Source organism: Corvus brachyrhynchos, unplaced genomic scaffold (assembly GCF_000691975.1).
Source record: "Corvus brachyrhynchos isolate BGI_N302 unplaced genomic scaffold, ASM69197v1 scaffold59, whole genome shotgun sequence".
In the NCBI taxonomy this organism is placed as follows: domain Eukaryota; kingdom Metazoa; phylum Chordata; class Aves; order Passeriformes; family Corvidae; genus Corvus; species Corvus brachyrhynchos.
The window spans coordinates 6,595,309-6,608,552 of record NW_008246054.1 but is presented as its reverse complement, the minus strand read 5'-3'; the positions used below and the strand labels follow the sequence as shown (position 1 = coordinate 6,608,552).

Here is a 13,244-nt window from a genome sequence, read left to right as displayed (position 1 = left end):
TTATTTGTTTTCCCCATCCATAAACCCTTGTGAGGGCTGTGGTTCACTGAACCTCTGTGCTTGCAGTGTGAGCAGCTGTAAGTCCAAACCTTCCACCCAAAATAAACCCTCATGACTCCCCCTTAGCCAGACCTGCTGCCAGAGAGGCTTCCCTGCCCTCCAGCAGCAGGGAAGTTCCCATATCCCCTTTCCAGATGAATCTTTCCCTCTGGCGCTTAACTCCAGCAAAGGAATGATTTGCTCTTACAGCCTGTAAATGAATTTCTGAAATAAGGAATTAATTACCGTCTGTCTAAATTAGAGTTGTCCTATCCTTTGAGATCCATCTTTTTGATTCTAATTAATTTTAAAAATTACTTTTAGAGTCTTCAGTAGACATTCTAATTTATTTTACTCTAATATTATTTCTCTGATAAGCAAGTTAGTTTTTAGATCATAATCCACCTAATCTCAAATTAGTCACACAAACTCTGCTCTCTAAGATACTGTTTACAGCTTTTTGGAGATGACAGATCTTGATGCACAAATCATTCTTTCTTCCTTTTTTCCTTTTTAACCACCTGAATATGTGTGTTCAAAGGAGATTAATTGAAACCCTTCACTGTGCTGTGTTTAGGAAAGATCCTTAATATTTTAGAACCAAAACCAAATATTAGTTATAAAGCTTCTCTAATTGCCCTTTTTCATGGAGAAAAATGCATGTCTAATTTGCTTTTTTAAAAGAACATTTGCTTTATGGGTATTTGCCTGAATTTGACAGTTATTTAACTGGCTGTTTTTATTAACTCATGTTCTCAGCACCAAGTGCAGTGGCAGCTGGGGAAAATTCAAATATCAGTTTTATGTTCTTATCAAAGCTGCCATCCCAGAGGCTGCAATAAACCCTGCAGCAAACTTCATTCTGGCTCCTGGGTTTGTCCTCGTGGAGATTTGTCCTTGAACTCTGCTGGTAGCAGAGCTGACACAGACCCCCATGGGGACGTGAATGGGGAATCTGTGATGGTCAGAGATCAGGGAAGGGCAGGGGTTGTAAAGGGCTGCATCTGTCCTCGTGGATGGTGTGTGGGCACCCAGCACTCCTGGGCAGAGGAAAGGAACAACTGGAGCAAAGTGCTGAGGAGACACAGCAGCCTCTCCCTCATTGGCAGCATTTTCCTTTCTTTTTGTTTTTTCCTCTTTCCTATGTTATTTCTTTTCCTCGTTCCTGTGTTTGTGTTTTCTCTCTGTGTGTCCTGGGTTGCAGTGTATTCTATTCCCATCCTCATGAGCTGTTGAAATCAGGTGGGGCAGTGTTCCCTTGCCTCCTCCCCCCAGACTATCTTCCTGTTAATGGCCCATCAATGCTCTGCCCATGACTCACAGATAACTCCCTCCGGACCATCTTCTGTTACTGAGCCCATCAACGCCTGGCCTCATCACTCATCATCCCATTGTGAGATGCTCCACCCAGAGGGAGGAACCAAGCATCCCATCCTGGATATAATCTGAGATTCCCAACACCACAGACACCCTTTCCACTGGATTCCCAGAGGACAGGAGCTACAGAGCCACCACTGGACCTTCTGAGGAAGAGCAGCCCCTTTCTGCAGGATCACTGCTTCAACAGAACCACATCAGCACTTCAGGAGGACTGCAGCCACCCTTTTATCGGACTGCTACCACCACCCTGACCTACAGGGTGTCAGGCTGTATCCTGACTGTCAGTTTAAATCAGTGGTTTCTGCTTTTAATTTTTTTAATTTCCCTCTTAAATTGTTATTCTGACTTGGTGCCTCCCACTGGTCTGTTTTCAAACTAGTACACGATGTTCGTGTTTTCTTTATAATTTGATGAAAGTTTAAAAATCTAGTAGCAAGGGACAGGGAAATAACCTGAAGTCTTACAATGTCACCAAAAGTCTTGCAAGCAAAGCCCCAGAGAGTCCTGGAAGTTATTCTGGAGGCCTCAAGGGAACTTGGATTTTCCCACTGTCTCTCATATGTGAAGAAGACCCCTGTGCTGAGCGTCCTGCTAAGTTGATCTCTGGGGTACCTACACCCCTCCCTGGCATCACTACAGAGCATTTTTTGGCCCTGGCCCAAGTTGAGAGGCACCAGTGCACAAAGTGGACAGAGTCCCTTGGCTGTGCATCTGCTTTGTGTCCTGTAAGAACCAAACTCCCAAGCTTATATTCAAGCTGTAAAAGAGCTTCCCCAGTAATTTTGGACAATTTCATATTACGTTTTTTTGGGTTCTTAAGCTCCTTCAATTCATATTTTTTAATTCCCACCTGTGTGGGGTATGGATCTTGGATTTTAAGAATCCCAGATGCTTAGCAGATGGTTAGCTAGAAAAAATAATCAAAGAGGCAGCAAAATTTTGTTCATGAGCTCGTATTTATTTCAATCTGGTGTTTTGCCTCACAACAAGACTAATAAGCAATTACTCTTGCATCTCAAATGCTTATGCAGTGTAAATGCATCTGTCAACCAGATTCAACATCATCAATAAAGCTGCCAAAGCTGTTCATAATTCAATGATATATGCTTTGAGCATCTTTTTTGAATATAATTTAAAGATTGCAGTCCTATGATTCTGACATTATTTCCTGTGTGTTTAAAATACCTCCAGCTGGAAGGATCCATGCCTGCATCACATAATCACCTCTGCCTGTGTAGACCATTACAAACAGCGCCATTTGGTTTGTGTGAGGGTTTTACTTTCTGGCTGGGCCCTGACAGGGTTCCCACAGGGGCTGCTGGGGCTGAGGGAGTCTTTCTGGGATTTGGAGTATTTCTCCCTCCTTTCTCTCCTGGTGAAATTCACCCCCATGCAGAATTCCCTTGAAGTGCCACAGGCCTTATGGGCTGTGCATGAAGGGAACTTGTTAGCAGGGAAGGTGTGCTCTGCAGTGCCTGGGAGAATGTTCTTTTTTAAACAATCTTTTGCAGGCAAATGTTGTTAGGAAACAGGCTGATGAGATAAACCTCTACCTGTATGGACACACATCTTAATGGCTTTTCTGGATTTCATCCCAGTTTGACAGAGATGTCCTAAATATATTTTCATTAATCACAGAGTGTTTTGGGTTGGAAAGGACCTTAAAGACCATCCCATTCCAGCCCTCTGCCATGGACAGAGACACCTTCCACTATCCCAGGCTGCTCCAAGTCCCATCCAACCTGGCCTTGGACACTTCCAGGAATCCAGGGGAAGCCACAGCTTATCTGGGAAATGAATGTATATGAACAACTCACCTGCCCTTGTGCAAGCTGGTACTTTTAAAGCCTTAGTTTTAGAATTATTTCAAACTATAATCCAGCACAGGCAGCTCCCAGGGCCAGTGCCAGTGTGGCTAGGATTTACTGTGGAGCAGGGTTTGCTGGAAGGTTCCTGGGGTGCTCCTGCAACACCTCCTGGGCTCTCCAGCTCCCTGAGGAGCTCAGGAGCCAATTCCTCACCAGTTGGGATGGACCTGCCCCTGCTTTCCTCCTCTGTCTGCCCACTGAAGGACAGAACCAAACTTTTGTCCTTGATAATAGGATTATTGTGACTTTCCTGTTTCTCAGTTCTCGTCTGGGTGTCTGTGTGCACAGTGTTGCTGTCAGGGCACTCTCCACTTGCAGTTTTCCAAGTATGATGCATGTGTTCTCCAGCTCAGAGTGGAGCTGCTAATCAGCTGCAGGAAGGGGATGCTCACTGGAATTTGGCTCCCTCTTATCTCTGCTACCAAATCCATGCAGACCCTCTTGGCCATAGGCTTTTACTGCTGCTCCAAGGAGGGATTAGCTGTTTTTCCCATCAGGATCACTTTTTATGTGCCCAAGCCCTCTGTTCCCTGCACACACAGGGGATGCTAATGGGCTCTGACTCTGTTTTTCAGCCACCCACTGGGGTGAGTTTCTCTTTCTCTTGGTTTGCTTTGTGCCTTATGTCAGAGTTAATGGAATACAGATTTCTGAGCAAAGAGAGATCCCAGTGATTTTTTTAAACTTTTGTTTTTCTAAGTCTCTGCGTGAATGAGAATCTGAGTCTATCAATGTGGGAAGCAATCCTGCACAGTTTAATTTCTCTGCTCTCTCAACTGTATCAACTCCTGAAGGGAGAAAGAAAAAAGGAGGAAAAAAAAAAAAAGAGTTGAAGCAACATGCTAGGAGTGGTAGTTCAAGGTTACAAAAAGGAAGTGTTTTAAAACTGAATCTTTGGAAAGAATAGATCTTCATTGCCAGTCCTGTGCAGTTTCCCCTTTCCTAGAGATTTAGGAGTGATGAAATGTTAATCTTTTCCCACATCAGCAGAAAACCATCCTGGCTGAGGTTTTTGCTAAAGTGAACATATTTTGTCCTAATGTCAATTCATTCCTCGTCCCTCAAGAACAAGCCAGACTCTCTTTGCTCTGACTGACCTTACACTGTGTTTTGGGTTCCTCATTCCCAGATTCTCCAAAAATTAAGTGCTCACTGAGGAAAGCTGGAAAGCAGTCAGGTGGATCGGACCATGTGCTCCTAGCACTGGGCTGGGTTTGGGGGTTGTTTTGGTGTGTTTCCCTGTTTGAAAACAGTTCCCACCACTGTTGGAGATGAGTCCTCTTTCTACAGGTCCTTGTGTTCAAATCTGTCCTTTGGAGTCTTCAGTTAAAATAGACTAAAAATCCAAGTCTGCCAGAGCACCCTCTGCCTTATTCTGTGAAACTGGTGAAGTTGAAAACTTTCCAAAGTACCAGACCCAAACCCTGAGTATCAGTGTTCACCATGGGCTCAGGAGAAATTGCAGGATCATTTCGGATGCCATATTTTACACATTGCATAATTTTACTCCATTTCATGCTTTCCCAGCTAAGAAACTTTTTTTAAGACCATGGAACAAATGAAAAGGTGAGGATGGCTTCCCTGTCCCAGCCAGCTGTGCTCAGCTGAGCTCTCGGCTGTTAAACCCAGCCTGGGTTTACAGCCAAGAGGTACAAGGGGAAAAAAGATGGCAGAAAAATTTAAACCGCTTTATGAAGTATTTTACGGAAAAGTGATGTGGCATCTATAGACCAGTTAATGGTGTGGTATGAGGGGTTTATTGGCACTTGTGAGCAATGCAGTTGCTACATGAGCCCATGCTAATAAAAAAAACCCAAAAACCCTTTAATCGATACCACATCGCTCTGGTCTCCTGAGCCAAATTCTGTTGCCCTCAGCCAGGTGATGGATCCCTGGGGATGGAGCCAAGCCAGGGTTCTCAGAGGCTCCCCCAGCCATGTGCCTTGCAAAAGTCAGGGTTTCGGTGGGCTCAGCAGGTCCCCACCTCATAATCAGTGCAGCTCTAAAGCTTTGAGTTTGAACTGTTTCATTTTTGGATTTGTGCTTTTGCCCTCACAAAGTGGGGATTCTTTGCTCTTTGCTTTGAGGAGAAAAGCCTGGTTTCTGGAAAAATTCTATTTTCTAGAAATACCAAGCCAAGCAGGCTTGAAGGTTGCATCGTTGGTGGAGGAGCTGCAGCAATGGTGATGCCACATGATCCATCCCCAAGGTGGTGGTCATACAGTGCCAAGGGTGGCCACTGCTGCAGCATGGGGTGGCCCAGCCCTCTGAAAGGCAGATGATGCATTTAGGCCATGCAATAATTGAATGGTTTGGGTTGGAAGGGATCTTTAATCCCATCCCATTCCACCCCCTGCCATGCTCAGGGACACATTGTACTAGCCCAGGTTGCTCTAAGTCCCATCCAACCTGGCCTTGGACACTTCCAGGGATGGGGCAGCCACAGCTTCTCTGGGCAAGCTGTGCCAGGGCCTCCCCATCCTGAGGCCAGAGATGCTCCCATCCATGCAGGAGATCATGGAGGGGACTGGTCAGACTCTGCTCTGGGTCTCACTGAGGTTGTTGCTGGGTCTCCCAGCAGTTTGTCACTGCTGACAAACTCCAGCAGCAGCTGCAAAATCCCTCCCGAGAAATAGGGAAAACCAGCCCAGCACAGAGACCTCAGTACCCACGGGCAGCAGATCATCAGAGAGCTGCTCTGGCTGCATAAAATTTTCATGCTGTTTCTCAGTTTCCCCGTGTCACAACGCAGTGCAAGTTCTGCAGTTTGTGGAGGTTACCAGGCCAACACACTTCATATTGATCTTTCTCTCTGCATTATCATCAGCTGTAACTAAAAACAATCAAGGAGCGGGTGGGTGCAAGCCTGCATTCAGGCAGATAGAAATACAAATATCCTTCCTGCTCTGCAGCTTGAATTGCATCAGACAGATCGGCTTCGGGGTGGAAGTTAGCCCTGTTACTGCTTAAAGTCACATTTTTCCTGCAGAAGAGTAGAAATGTCAGGTTTTGGGACCGTGTGTATCTGTGCCTTTGCATCAACACAAACCAATCAGGCCCCCATCAGGTGCTGTCCCCAGTTATCCTGAAAGCTGCTGATGGTGATGGAGCAAGATGGGTGTGGAGGATTAAACATGAGACGATCTGTGCAGCATTTCTGACCACCTGAGTCTTCAGAGTGACAGTGTGGCATCTGCTGTGCTCAGTAACTTGAACAGTGCTTTAAAACACCTCTGCTGTCCATGTTTGCCATTGTTATAAATTAATAGCTTTCTCCAAGTTATTTTACCTTATTATCCCACCTGTGCACTGTGTGTGTTGCTCTGTTAGGGACAGTGAAATTACAACAGCATGGTTCTGTTTTTCCTTAACCACCACTGCCTTGCTAGTTTTTATCTTTCCTGCCTGGAGGAGTGTTTGAACAAAGTAACTTTTAAAATCATGATGTTTCTTTAATGCAACGTCTGGAGATAAGTTTATTGTGCTTTTACAGGGTATAAGTAAACACATTTCTTAAATATATTCCTCTCTACAAAAAGAAAAATATCCTGAAGTGGCTTTAGGCAAGCAGAGTATTGGTGGGGACTGTCAGAGCACCAGTGTGTGCCCCAGGTTGGACTGGGGTATGTGGAAGGATGGTGGATCTCTGTTTCCATTTGTTCCATGCCTTGAGGGCGAGGAGAAAGCAGGGAGCAGCTGCCAGCGGCTGTGGTCGTGTCTGGTTGCCAAACAGTACCTTTGGACAGCACTGTGGATTTCCCAGCAGGTGACACTTGGGGGAAATCACGAGCAGAGAGGCTCAGATTGCGCTCAGGGGAAGCGCAGAACTTTCCCCTCCCATTTGCAGCGAGGTCGGCGCTCAACTGAGCAATTTAATTTCGCATTACGCACTGCTGGAGAATGCGCGATTTGCTCTGGTGACTTGAGGGGAAGCAGGTTGGGGTTTTTCGCGTCTTTGACATCATTTTTCAAGGCTGCCAGCATCCCTTGCTGCCCTGAGGGGCAGCACTGTCTAGCGCTGAGGACCCGGGTCCCTGCCTGTGCCTTGGGCCCTGCGGGAGCTGGGGGATGCTCACACCAGGTCGGGCTGCAGCCGGGCCGGGAGGGCACGGGGTGAACACCCCAAAAAGTGGTGCAGAGCCAGGCACAGGGGCAGGGCGAGATCTCTGAGTCCTGCCACCCCCAGGTACAAAGGGGAACAAAGCCTTAACAAAGTGCTGCTCCAGCGCACTTCTCCCGCTGGACAGGAGGGATGCAGGGATGGGGCTGTTCCCGCACTTCCCGGTGTCTGTGAAGAACCACCTTGCCTCCTCTAACCCCGACAAAAGTTTCTTTATAAAGGCACCACCTTTAGGTAACATAAAGATTTTTTTCCCTGTCAGCCAATCCACATTGTGGAGGTGTGATGAGAGGCTCAGCCTCACCTCGTTCATTCCTACAGCCCGTATTGCCCCTGGGATCGCGGCTGAAGCTCTCGTATCCCTCCCTCCCCCTTCGCCGGGTGCGTGGGAGAAACACCAGCTCGCAGAAAGGTCTTTCTGGGTTTTTTACATTTTTAACTCTGCCCCGGTGGGTGCCCAAGCAGCTGCCAGGATCCATGTGTGGGTGGGCACATCCCTGGCACCAGCACAGGGGTTGGAAGAGGAAGGTGTGGGGCTCAGCCTGAGCCGAGCCCAGCCCAGGAATGGTGTGGGATAGGAGGAAACCCGACCCTTTGCTTTCCCTCGAAATCTTTCTGTCTCCACGCGGAGTTCCCGGCTCTGGGAAAGTACTATATTTCTTCACGCTGAGCAAAGAGGAGACTGTAAAGGGTGAGATGTGGCCTGCAGGCTGTTAAGATTTAAAATTTTCCACTTTTCTGACTGCTAATACCATGATCACACTGTCTAAATAATGTCCATGCTCTGGCTGCCGTATTACCTGTCCTAAGCATGATTTACTGCTGTAATAAATTAGCCCTTAAGCCAAAGAATCAAAAATAATTGGCTTTATATCTTGGTCCCTGTTTTATCCTGTTCCTTTTTCCTTCCCACCTGTCCTCTCTCTCCCTCTTTTTCATTATCTGACATTTTTTTCCCCTTCTTAATTCCTTCTCAGGGGCCACTTTCTGATTCTTTTCCACTCCTCATGCTCTTGGGATCAACAGATGTGGTTTCTTGTCCTCTGTTTTCTCTTCCAGATGTTTCAAGCTATGGCCACAGGAGCAGCACAGCCCCATGCTGGCTGTGTCCCACCCTGGGGGGCTGCAGGAGAAGCCCCTGCCCACAGGAGGTGACAGAGGTGCCTCAGCAGAGGTTGGTGAGTACATCACTGTCACAGGGGGATTTTAAATGGACTTTAAAATGAGCCACACATCTGATTGCTCTGAAATACTCAATGGCCTCCTAGATGGTCTCCAAAATACTGTGGGCCAGGGGGCTGGGGGGGTTGATGGGCTGTGAATCTTCCGTATCTTTTCTTTTGAGTGTGTTTCTGCTTTATGTCTTTAACCTGAAGGGTTTGACACCACACTTAGCAGCCTGTACCCTTACTTATGGCACCTGCCAGTGTCACCAACTCCTACCACGTCCCCACTGCGTAGCAAAACATCTGCTTCCAGCCAAGGAGTAGAGCCATCCAGCCCTTCCAGGAGAAGGTAAAAGGGGGGTGGTGGGGGAGGGTGGGGCAGTGTTGTGGTGGATTAACGAGGGCAGGTCTGGCAAAAAGGCTTGAAGCCTTGGTGAGTGGTGGCCTTTGGAGTTTGACTCAAAATGTGTGGCCCCATGATGTGTTCTGAAAGCTGTTGCAGCACAAGACATGTGAACAGGAGTGGCTGATACAGGTTTTATTTGTCTCTAGAAGCAGGAAATGTCCATGTTTGTGCGTAGGCAGTGTGTGCGTATCTGTGTGAACAGCAAGAGGGAGGGACAGGGCGATCCTCCTCCTTGGAGCAGGGTAGGTGATGCTGCCTTTGGGCTCACACAGAATCCCAGAACGATTTGGGGTGGAAGGGATCTTAAAGAACATCTCATTCCACCCTCTACCATGGGCAGGGACACCTTCCACTAGCCTGCCTTGCTCCAAGCCCCATCCAGCCAGGCCTTGGATATTGTAACAGCATCACTGCTGTGTCCCACCAGCAGCTGCAGCCTGGTTACTCCCCAGAAGAGCGAACATGGGAACAACTTCACTGCTCTGAGCAAACCCAGTAAGAACAGCTTGAAAAAGTGGAGGCTGCTTTTTGTTTTCCTTTAAATAAATGGGCATTTTCTGTTTTCTAGGTTTGTTTTTTGGGGTTTGTTTTTGGGTTTGGGTTGTTTTTTTTTGAGCTGTTAATGTTCATTTTGCGTGAGGACGCGATGCAGTTCCTGTTTCAGAATGCACACAGTGGAGTGCAAAAATCAAGATTGTATCTCATGCATAATGCATGGCCCAGCAACCCGCTCAACAAATTATCCAAGTAGATTCCTCCAACAGGGCTGGGGGGAAGGAGGGGAAAAATATATTTGTAACAAGTATCTTTCTAAAGAAATGACAAGATAAACACATAACAAATAGGCATGCAGAGATTTTTCTCTGGGGGGTCAATTCAGAAATTAAAGACAGGGATGATGTGGCTGGAGAGCATGAAGCAGCTGGATGGGGATGGGGCAGGGGCAGCTGCAGGTCCTGGAGCTCCTGGATAACAGGGGGGAGCCCAGAGCTGCCTGTGGAGGTGTCCAAGGGCTTGATTTGGTGTTGGGAACTTATTAGAGGAGAGACTTCCCGTGGAGAGGGGTAGGAAAAGGGATTATTTGGTTTATTTATCACTTTCAGTGTGCTGGGTTTGCAGGGATGTGTTGCAGCTCTGTGCTGCTGTGTGACACTGGATTTTGTGCCACTTCTCTGGAAACAGAAGCCATAAAAATACAGATTTTATGTATGGGAGGTCATTTTATGTGTGGAGGATGGCGAGGAGGAGGACAGAAAGGTGGGAATGGGTCACCAAAACCTTTCTTGTTTCTCTGGTGTCACCAGCCCAGGAACAGCCTTGGCTTTCCCCACTGCTGCCAGAGAAGACAAGGATGAGGCCTCCCTGCAAGAGGAGTTTTCTGCCAACAGGTGCCAAAGTTAAGTGACCACATTCCTTCCCTGTGCCCCTGCTAAGCCTGGATCATTCCCTGCAGGGAGAGGGAGCAGCCACTGCCCGTTACCAGAGTGCTTCCCTCAGGAGCGAGCACTGCGGTGAAACCCAGGAGCTGAGCTGTGGGTTCGGGGTCAAACGTTGTGGTGGAGAAAAATGGCATTTTAGGAGCAGATGGGGGTTGGTTTGCTTTTCCTTCACACTGGAGGGTGAGGTGTCCATCACCCGGGGCTATGCAGGCAGCATGGAGGGGTTTGGTGGATGGGGCACCCTCGGGAGTCTGCTCCTCTGGAAGCCAAACCTGTTCAGTCTGGAGGCCAAACTTGCTGAAAAGGGTCAGAGGAAGGAATTTGCCTCCAGGGATGTAGAGAGACAGCCCCAAAACTTCAGCGAGCACTAAACTTGCTCATAATTTCACCCTGACAATAATGCCCATGGCTGCTGGATCACTCTGATCCATGCAGGGCAAAATTTGAGACCGGGCTTGGTTGGGGATTTTTTTCTCATTTGAATGATAACTCAGGCTTCAAATCTCATCTTATTCATGTCACTCACACTAATGAGCCCAGGCCCGATCCGGCAGGGTGTGTGTGGGTTTATTTCAGCTCCCTGCAGGCAGGAGCTGGGCAGGAGCCCAAACCCAGAGCAGCAGCCGCGGGTCCGTGCTGGGCTCGGCACTCGCGGGTCCCGCTACAAGCCCAGAGCTGCGGCCACACAGCCCTGCCAGCACAACCTGCTCTTGCCATCTAGTGGCAAAATCACCCCGGGAAGGCTCAACACTGGACTGAGGAGCCAAGGACGAGGTCAGGAAGGGAAGGGGGGATAAGGGAGAAATGCATGGAGAGGGTTTGTACTATTCAAGCAGGTTCTTTCCAAGTTGTTACAGCCGTGAGGATGCCCTGCTGTGTGGGGTTGGTGCCACAGGTCTCAGCCTGCCCGTGTGACATGGCTGTGCTTGGCTGTTTCCAAATACCCTCTGCCAGCAGCAGAACCCAGCGCTGGAGGTGCAAATCCCCCTGCACGGCCACCTAAGAGTGGCTGCTGGGGTTTAATACCAGGACCAGCTTGGGCTCATTGGCACGGGAGTGGTTTGATGTCACCCACAGCAAAGCCCTGACCTCCCTCCAGGTTCCTGCTCTCCCCCAGTGCCACCCCGGTGCTAGGAAGGCTCTGGGCTCCAAGGAGCCGGTGTCCACAAGTGACCAGGGTCAGGTTTGGGCTGTTTGCACTTTGGGAATTTGCAATAGAGCTGCAGTGTGTTGCCACTTACTTTTTATATTTCTTTTCCCATATTGTCATTTTTGTGGAATTTGGGAGTGATGACAGGATTTGCTTTTTGTTTAGTTCAGGAGTGTTTAAAATAAACCCAAAATGTCAAGAGGGCATGTTCATCTCTGCTCAGCTCTTTGGGCCAGGCTGGAATGGGAAAAGTTAACCCAAATTGCTCTATGATTCCATATGGAAGGTGGGGAGGGCTCTGCCCTCTCCCCAAATCTCCTTGGGATCCCACAGCAGCCCTAGGAAGCCCACTCCTTTCCACCCCAGCAGACTGCACTCTGCAAAGCCTCCCAAAAACAGAAGGGGCAGCTTTAGCAGAAATTAAAATACCGCAAGATCCTGCTGCGGTTTTGTTTTTAAAAATGCCTGAGTGCATTTGTGTTGATTTATTTTTAATACAAGCAGCGATCTGTGAGCTTTGGGTGTTATTTCTATGTGTTCCCTTTGGCAGAGGTGGGTCTTCAGTGGTAGGCACAGGCCCTGCTCTGCCCCCAGGGCACTAAATATTGCCTCTTCCCCGTGCTACTGTACAGCTGCACATACTGTGGGGGCTTAAAGAGCTGTGAAAAGCCTTGTCTTTGGTTTTTTAACCTTCCCCCCCCCCTTTTTTTTTCCCCTTTAATCTTAGCTGGCCCTTAACATCCTCTCTGAGAAAGACTTCAGCCTGTTCACTGTCTGTGAGCTGGGGGAATAAGCTGGATGTTCAAGGTCACAGGTAATGACAGCAGTCTCCCCTCTCCCACCGGAGCGCTCCTCCCTGAACCACTCTCTCAGCAATGTTTCCAATCACCTTGCCCACATAATGAAAGTACAGGCAGCAACTCACTAAGCAAATGAGCCCCTCCTATAATTCCCTTTGCTTATGCTGCTTATTTTTCTCCTGCATAATTATTTTTAAAGGAAAATTTAATTTTGTTTAATGGGAACAAAGTTTAACACTTCGTAAGCTTTGTCTTCCGCAGCCACCATCTGGTGAGCTTTTTTCCTGGATTTTTTTTTCTAATTATTTTTAAACCAGCCCAGTAAATTGTGTGTGGTTAAAAGGCACTTCTCATTAAGATGAAAATACTTTGATCTCGTAGGATCATCTGTTTTTAAAGAGGTAATGATATCCTACATTTTTTTCTCCCAGTTAACCTAATCTCAGTGGTGAGACCTGCCCAGGTGTGAACTGGGTGCAGCAATTAAAGCTTATCAGAAGAAAAAACGGGTCAGGAAAAGATCTCTGAGAGGGCACAACAGGGATCATTAAGAAGTAAGTGGCAAATCATCTCAGGAAAGGGAAACATTTAACCTGGTTATTTATTTATTTTTAAGTGCAGATGGTGGGGGGAATAAAAGGCTGCAAGAAGACCAAGAGTCATGGGGATGCTATATATAGCTGTACAGCTGTTTCCTTCAGGTGTTATAACTCAGAAACGTAGGATGATTAATTTTGAAAGTTGAAATGTATAGTGGATTTGATTACATCTGAGTGTCTATAATTTAGCTACTTAGTAAAATTAACTTGACGTTTTTAGTGAGCTGTGAGGACAATAATGTGTGAAGAGACTGAAGAAACAAGTTTGACTGCACGC

At 47.5% G+C, this 13,244-nt stretch overlaps 1 long non-coding RNA gene across 1 annotated transcript; it reads left to right on the top strand.

Moving 5' to 3' along the window:
- The first annotated feature begins 8,471 nt into the window (after positions 1–8,471).
- LOC108449461 lies at positions 8,472–13,232 on the top strand. Its single transcript, XR_001865614.1, has 4 exons — positions 8,472–8,585; positions 8,784–8,922; positions 10,284–12,382; positions 12,800–13,232. It is a non-coding gene; the product is annotated as an uncharacterized LOC108449461 (long non-coding RNA).
- The last annotated feature ends 12 nt before the right edge of the window (positions 13,233–13,244 follow it).